The sequence below is a fragment of the Octodon degus genome, unplaced genomic scaffold, assembly GCF_000260255.1.
Source record: "Octodon degus isolate 3935 unplaced genomic scaffold, OctDeg1.0 scaffold00001, whole genome shotgun sequence".
NCBI classification, from domain to species: Eukaryota; Metazoa; Chordata; class Mammalia; order Rodentia; family Octodontidae; genus Octodon; species Octodon degus.
In genome coordinates, this window is record NW_004524577.1 from 23534032 (window position 1) to 23542533 (window position 8502).

An 8502-nucleotide genomic window follows, 5' to 3' on the forward strand; every position below is an offset into this window, starting at 1 on the left:
TGTTCTGAGGCTTGTTCACCAATAAATGTCCCTAGAGTCTTATAGTGATTTCTCTCACAGATCTTTGTGGATGGGAGTTCTTTTAGTTTTAGAGTTGGCTTTGTTTTGCTTGTTGTTGAGAGAAATGAATGTGGAATTATAGACCCTCTTGTGTCACTGGTTGCCAAAAATCTTTTTTATTTTTATTATTATTTTTAAATTTATGTATTTGGTACAGGGTCTTGCTACACAGCTCAGACTTGTAGTGATCCTCCTGTTTTCAGCCTTCCCAGCACTGGCATTACAGGCATGCTCCACCATGCCTGGTTTCAGTGGCTGGGTGGGGAGGCCCTGGATGAGGCTGGCATGGTATGCGGTACCTGGGATTGAACATGGGTCCTTACGTTTCCAGGCAGGTGCTTAGATCGCTGAGCTATCTCCCCTGCTCCATGGTTGCCACTATCTTACCAAGTAGGCTGTATCCAAAGGAACATTTCAAATTTAACTATTGTGTTTCTTTTCAAAGACATCTAGAAAATTCCTTTGAGTGAAGAGGCTGCTCCTTGGCATGCACAACACCTAGATGACAGCTTCTGTACTTCCTCCCTGAACAAAGCTCAAATTGTTAGGTTAGGAGAGAAGCCAAATCTAGAGACAGAGATATGGTGGTCCACAACTGCCATTTCTAACTTGTAAGAAATTAGCCTCTCTTTTTTTTTTTATTGTGGTACCAGGGATTGAACTCTGGATCCTGTGCTTGCCAGGCAAGCACTTATTCTACTGAGCTATCTTCCCAGCCAGAAATGAGCTTCTAAACTGTATGCCAATCATAGGTGTTACAGTTTTCAATTTTCTTCTCTTTGAGTTTTGATTGGTTCATGATATATTAGTACTGGGAATTTGCTATGCTCTGAATGTGTGCTCCCTCATTCATGGGTTGAAATGGATCCCTAACACACTAGTAATAAGAAGCAAGACTTTTAGGAGGTGATTAGGTTATGAATGGGATTGGTGCCTGTCTTAATCTATTCTGTGTTGTTGTAACAGAATACCACAGCCTGGGTAATTTATAAAGAAAAGAGGTTTATCTTTCCCAGTTCTGGGGCTAAGAAGTTCAATATCAAGGAGCTGGTGTCTCGTGAGGGCTGTCCTGCTGTCATCCCATGGGAGAAGGCAGAAGGGCAAAAGAAGGCAAGGGAATGAATTCAAGAAGGCACAGAACTTTCTTTTATAACAAACTCACTGTGGTGATAACTAAATCCCATGCTAATCACATTATCTAATCATGAGGGTAGGGTCCTAGTTGATCGTCATTTTTTTTTTTTTTTTTATGGATTCTGTGTCTGCAGATTTACCTGACATCCTTAGTCATTCTCAGACACCCACAGAACAGCGTGCCTGTCCTCACTGGAGTTCAACAGGACACACTGGGGTAGGGTTCTAGTGACATAATCATCTGTTGCTAGGCCATGCTTTCCAACATTGTTGCCATGGGGGTTAAATTTCCAATGTATATTGACAGAGACATTCAAGTCATAATAATGCCCTTAAAAGTGGGCTGTAGAAAAAACAAAACAAAACAAAACAAAACAAAACAAAACAAAACAAAACAAAAAGTGGGCTGAAGGAGGTTCACTTGCCCCTTCCTCTTTGTGTGGATACAGCATATATCATAGACAGCTAAGTTAGGTAGGAATATTATACAGGACCATGCCCTCAAAGGAGTTAGTACAGATTACAACTGTGGTTGAAGGTGCAATTGTAGAAGGCCACAACTTAGGCCCCCTTTATCTTCAGGCAGAAACAATAATGATTGATATTCTAAACAGACATCAGTCACCTGGGTAGGGGACTAGGACCTTGACTCATCCCTTCCAGGAAAAGTCCTTGTTCTCCCCATTTTCTCACCTGCTGTTTGAGTTGCTTCTTTCTGTCAGTATTACCTAAGGGACTATCCTTGTAATCTTATTAGTTGATCATAGTTTTGTCCCACTTTATACTTACCTCATGATTTTCCATTGGATTAATATTGCCTAAGTGACACTACTCATAATCTTATTAATTGGTCATAGTTTTGTCCCACTTTGTACCCACCTCCGGAGTCTGTACATGTCTTGCTATATTGCTTTATAAAGCTTTAAAATATAGTTGCTCATGGGCAACCTTCTTTCCAGATCTTTTTCTATTTCTCTGTCTTAGGTAGAAGCTTTCTTTTGCTCAATAAATATTTCCTGCTCTTAACTTTTGTTTTTTCTTAGAATTCATTCTCTGATTTTGGGGAACATGAACTGACTGTACTGGTCATCTAGTGGGTTGGCAGTTATAACATTTGCTTTATGTTATTTGGATTATTTTGAGGTCCTGTATCACCCCAGTATCATTCTTATATCCCATGGAGGTGCCGCTTTATGAACCATGAGTAAGGCCCTTGCCAGACATTGAGCCAGCTGGTGCTTCATTTCATACTTCCTAGCTTCTAGAACTGCTAGAAATGAATTCCTATTGTATGTGGGCCACCCAGTTTATGGCATTTTGGTTGTAGCAGCCTAGATATATTAAGATAGAGCTTTAGAGAGCATAGATGCCATGACATTTAATCCAGGAGGACCTGAGACTTGCAACCATTTAGTGACTTATTCAAAGCTACCCAACTAATTGTAGCATCTTTGAGTTGAAAGCAGGCTAGATGTCTTGGGACAATTCTTTTAAGCCATTGACTGTTCTGAAGGTCCTCATAATTTTGAGGAAATTCACCAAGGGAGAGGATTTCATGGGGTTGCGAAGACACTTTAGGGAGCAGTGTCCTTAAGGGAGGTCACTAATCTTTACTCTAGAGTTTCAAAATTGAACCTTTAGCCACTGAACATTTCTTCCTTTGCAAATGCTTCCAGGATGGCATTGATGGAGCATTACACTGATGTGTAGAAGGATTGATGTCAGCCCTTGATCTTATTTTGCCAAGGTAAGAGTGTTTCTTTCCTGATGTTTTCAAAGCCACTGGTCTTAGATCAATGCTATTGAAGCTGTTAGCTCACTGTCATTTGAAAATTCTTTTTTTTTTTTTTTTGTTAGGGCCTGAAATAACTCAATGACTAAGGAATTCCTTTGAAAACAGAAGAAAACAAAAGCTACAAAAGCAAATAGTTTGTCCTTCCAAATAAATTAGTCCTCGAAATGGGTGATAAAATGGGCATGAATCTGAACCTGTGGGACCATTAAGCAATGAAGACTGCATTCACCTTCTTTGGCCTCAAATAAAATTGAGATAGAAATTCTTTTGACAATAGATATCTCCTCCACACCTCCCGCTATCCACCATCTGCTGCATACCACTGCAGCATTGTCTTTCATTTAGTTAATCATCACATACTCATTGAACGGTATTCCATTATGCAATGAGTTATTCTATTCTCTCTTTCCAAGTTAAAGAGAGCCTAAGAGCTGGTAGGTACAAACAACTTGCCTGAAGAAATAAAACCAAAACAATATGGCATCTCCAATGAATAGAAAATCACCTCTTCATAGAAGATGGAGGCTTGTGTTTGTCGCATTGTTTCTGTAATGGGACTGAGAAATCGTACTGAATAATTCATGCTGTTTTACTCAGGCCCCTTGAAAGCACTGGCATATCTCTGAGGGACAGCTGGCTAAGGTTATGGTACAGATTGTTGCCACAGACTTGAATGTTGCCAAGTGGCCTCTTGGGGATTTTTCAGGGTAATACAGCATTTGAGAACACTGGCTGTGGAATTAAGCAGGCCTGGATTTTGATTCTAGTTCTTCCTTTGACCTAGGCTTGTCATCTAACTTCTCTCAGTCTCACTTTCTTCATATGTAAAATGAGGGCAACATTCATCTCTTTGGAAATTATACATAAAGTGTTATGGAAGCAATCAATGCAGGGCTTTAGTGAAAGCACCTTGTCAGATGATGGGATGTCCTGTTCCTGTTTAGTGCCTGGGATTTGGTTGCAGAAGTCTGGGAGCTGGAGCTGGAGGGTCATTCCTACTGTGAGACCTTCATTGTTTTGAGAAGAGGAAGAAGATAGTCATGAGAGGAAAGAGAAAAGAAGAGAAAATAAGGGGAAGCACAAAAACAGTGAGGCCAGTGAAATGGAAAGGTGGTAGTGCTGCTATTGGGCAGAGGACATTTTAAAAACTATTATGTTCCTTAAATGGTTAAAGTTGCAGCTTTTTTTACTTTCCATGTTCTCAGGAAGTCTAATTGTCTTTCCTTGCTCCTGCTCCAATTTTTGGCACAGTCCAGAGAACTCACTGATGTTTGTGACAAGTGTGTGTGGTCTATAAGTGCAAGAGGGCTGGGTTTTTATGTCTGGGTTGGTGAGATGATAGAGATCAGGCCCTCACTGACACCTGAATATCTTTAGACAGTCTTTTCCTTTTATTGTTGTTTTTTGAGACTATGTAGTTGTCATGGTTTGGTGTTTGCAAAGGGGAACAATACAATACAGGACACATTTTATAAGATAATTTATAATGAATCACCCAAAGAATCCTATATAAAGCATAGGAAATGTGTTCACATACTAAAGACCAAAGAAACCAGCAGAGGGCCTAGATCTTACAATTAGGTCCTGCATGAGTCTAGCTGAAGACATAGAGCTCATAACAATGCCTCCCACAAGTCCGACTAGAGGCCTAGAACCCACGGTACTGTCTTGTGCAGCTCTGTTTCATGGATCTGCTCTAGGAAGGCCTAAAGGTCAGTGGTGGAAGGTACAAAGTCTGTGCCAGTGGGATGAAAGATCTATGCTAGCAGGCTGAGGGATCGGCATGGAGCTGGAAACATCAAAGTAAGAACTAGAGCTCTCCTGAAGAGTAGCACAGCTATCTTCAGCAACAGTGAGGTCCTGAGCTCCTCTGAGGAAAGCTGAGTTCCCATTGTAAAAGCCAACATGACAGCCTTCCCCATGAGGCTGAGCAGTGCATCATCTTCCACTCTGGAGCCAGGAAGTGATGCTCAATGTGAAGACAGAGCTGCCCCAAATGAACTGTAGCCATGCTCAGTGACAGTGAATTCCTAAATTCCTCTTCTGGTGAGAACAGCTAAATTCACCAGGAAAGCCAGCAGAACAAGGTCCTCCGGCAGAACAGCCCAGGAGAACTATAAACAGTTCCCCAACAGCTTCTCCAAATAGCTTGCTTATCAGCCTCACAACAGCTTCTCCAGTTCTGCCTCTTAGGCTTCTGGCCACAGTCCTCAGGTGGGCCTCTGTATTAGTCAGAGTTTTACTAGAGGAACAGATATAAGGAGCAGATATTATAGTGGTCAATACATTGTGTCAACTTGGCTAGATCACCTTAGTGGTTCCATACCCTGGGCCATGGGGGCCCCACCCCACGGGGTGGAAGGGCCCACCCCAGAGTGACACAACACGAAAAGGATATATAAAGGGGTTTAAAAAAGATTTGACATTCCACTTCTTCAGGAAAGCTTCAGTCTTCACAGTCAGCTTAGACTTCATCTCCTGGCTTCCAGTGCAGACTCTGACCTCCAGCTTGGATCCTTCAGCTTTCCATCACAGATTCTTCAGCCTTCTGTTGCACACCCATCAGCTGACTAATAGAGACTTACACAAAATACTGCAGTGAGCTTCAGACGTTGGGACTAAATCCTTCAGTCTCAGGTGTGCAGACGTCCTCTCCATGCTTCTTCCTCCGGCTCTGCGGCTGACCGTCATAAGCTAATCTTATAACTTCTTACAGTTATACATCTTGTGTTTATCTGTTCCTTGTATCTGTTCCTCTAGTAAAACCCTGAATAATACAGATGATGGCACCAGGAGTGGCTCTAGCCTCCCACACCCAGCACCATGCTAGTTAGGTCAGCTGGGTGTAACAAACTGACCATCAGTTGGCAACCCACCACAGTAGCTCAGGCTGGCTTTGAACTCATGGTCATTCTCCTACTGAAATACAGGGATTACAGGCACTGCCATGCCTGGCTCTCTGTGTACAATCCTTTTTGAGCTTTTACTCCATACTGGTACTGATCTATGAACATTACACACGTGTTATCTTCTTCTAGTCACATGACAAATGCTGAGAAGCCAGTTGAGTCCTCACAACAAATTAATTAATCATCAGAGTCCACAGTGAACCCTGTTTTAAGATGGAAGAAACTGAGCTTGGGAGAGGGCTAGTGAGTGGCTCAAGGTCACCCAACTGAAATGTATTTTTGAACCCAGGTCATGAGGTGAGTTGGCATCTCAGTTAAAACTCCATTCTCTTGTTATGGTTGATTGCTTCCCAAAATGTGGTTCTCTTTTATGCCATGAGGATTAAAAAATGATATGGATGCTTTATGCTTTTGACACATAGGATGTGATTTAAATGATGTTCCTAGTAGGATCCTTGCTCATGTGATTCCTTGAGGGAATGTCCTCAGGGGAAGGCACAAGAGAGGAAGTTGCCCAGATACTTGGTTAAGCATTATTCTGGGTGATGCTGTGAGGGTGAGGCTGATGACATCAAAATTTGTTTCACTAAGCTGAGAAAAGCAGACGGCCCTCCTATCCCTTGAATGCTTGACCAGTACATTCTCTCTTTACCCACTGAGACATATGTTTTCCCTGCCCTGTGACATGGGCTTGGATTGGAACTGACACCACTGCTTCCCTAAAGCCTTTTGGAATAAGTCAGGAGTCACAACTTCACCTGTCTCGGCTCTCCAGCTTTCCTACTGAGAATGTTGGGATTGTTTTTAGCCTTATAATTTACGTGAGCCAGTGCCTTAGCAAACACTTTCTCCCTCTGAAATATTTTTGTTTGTTCTGTTTATGGAAAGAACTCTGGCTAATGCATAGAGAAAGAAGTAATGAGGTAATCCTCATTACATCAACTTTGTCCTAATCCTTGGGGAGCTCTTGACATCAATTACAGAATTGGCTCCCCCTGGAGGTCAGCCTTAGTATCCCTGAGTTAGTGGATTCATGGCTGAGGGCTTCTCCTAAGGCAGGGTAGACATAGTGAGGCAACTTCCTGGAGGAGGATGCTGTTGAGAGTTGTCTGTTGTGATAGTTCATTGTGAGGCCAACTTGAATAGACTGACAAATGTTTAGTGAGCTAGTGCCAAACGTTGTGGGAATCTGTGTGTATGATTGACATGTAAGACCCATGTGGGTGGCACCAACCAATACATTTGTAGCCTGAACAGACTGAAAAGGGAAAGAAGTCTTCCCTTTGGCTTTTATGGAGGCACTCTGGCCTTCACCATTCTTTTGGACATTGTCTCCAGTTTCTTTAGGCATTTAGCACAGACCCCTCCAGTGCATACCCTTTTGTTTTTGAACATGGGCTCACACTGGACTCTGAGCTCTAGGCCTTCCACTTTGGACTGGATCTTCTGAATATCCAGCAAGCAAATGACTATTTTGCATTCTTCTACCACAGACTCTACAGGTGACCACGGTAAGCCTACTTTGTAAAATCCTTTATAGATATATCAATATTGGCAAACCTTTTGGAGAATGATCGCCCAAACTGCAATCCAAACCCATTTAGTTATCACAAAGTGCCAATGCTGCAATTAAACTCAAATACTGAGGTTTTAGTTTAGAAAACACAACTCATACATTAACATGTTTTGTCTTAGAGGAAAAACACAGTAACATGCGTGCCATAGGTTCACCACCACGAGTATGTGTGTATATCTGTTCCTTTGGTCAACTCCTGATGCATCTGGTAACATAACAGCTGGGGTGGGGGTGCTGACTGGCAAGGAGATCTGGAGTGTGCACCTGTGACATCCACCAAAGCAGGCAAGTAACAACCAGCAGTCATTGTCATCTCACATAGTTTGATTGATTTTTTCCATCCAATCATATGGTAACTCTAAAGAAATGAATCACAATACAGAAAAAAATTGTCAATAGTCTCCCACTTCCAATCTAAATTGCCTTTTCTTCCATCTGTATGTGTCCATAAAAAAGTAGATGTGATAATAAAGTTCAGAATTATTAAAATATGAAACCAAATAATTCCAATGATAAAGAAAGAAATAGAGTGGATTTTGGTTTTCTTTAGTTTTTTTTTTTAGGAACAAATTTTTTATTTTGCTGCCATTTTGAAACCTGGTGTGGTCACAGCCTCTATTTTGGAACATGGGACACAGAGGCTTTTTCTTTTTTTAAAGTTAATTTTATTGAGAAACAACTAACAATAAAACAGTTTTAAAACCCATGAGTAGGACAGAAGACAACAATATGCAATGTATTAATTATTGGTTTTCCTTAGTTATTGCATGCTTTTCTCTTCCCCAGATGTAATCCTTATTAGCAATTAGACATAACCTTTCAGATTTCTGACTCTGTACTTTCACATATATTCACGCATGCACATGTTCTCTCTCTCTCTCTCTCTCTCTCTCTCTCTCTCTCTCTCTCTGTTTTTTTATTTTTTTTCTCTCTCTCTCTTTGTTAAATTATTTTTTATTTTTATTTATGAGAGAGAGAGAGAGAGAGAGAGAGAGAGAGAGAGAGAGAGAGAGAGAGTGTGTGTGGTG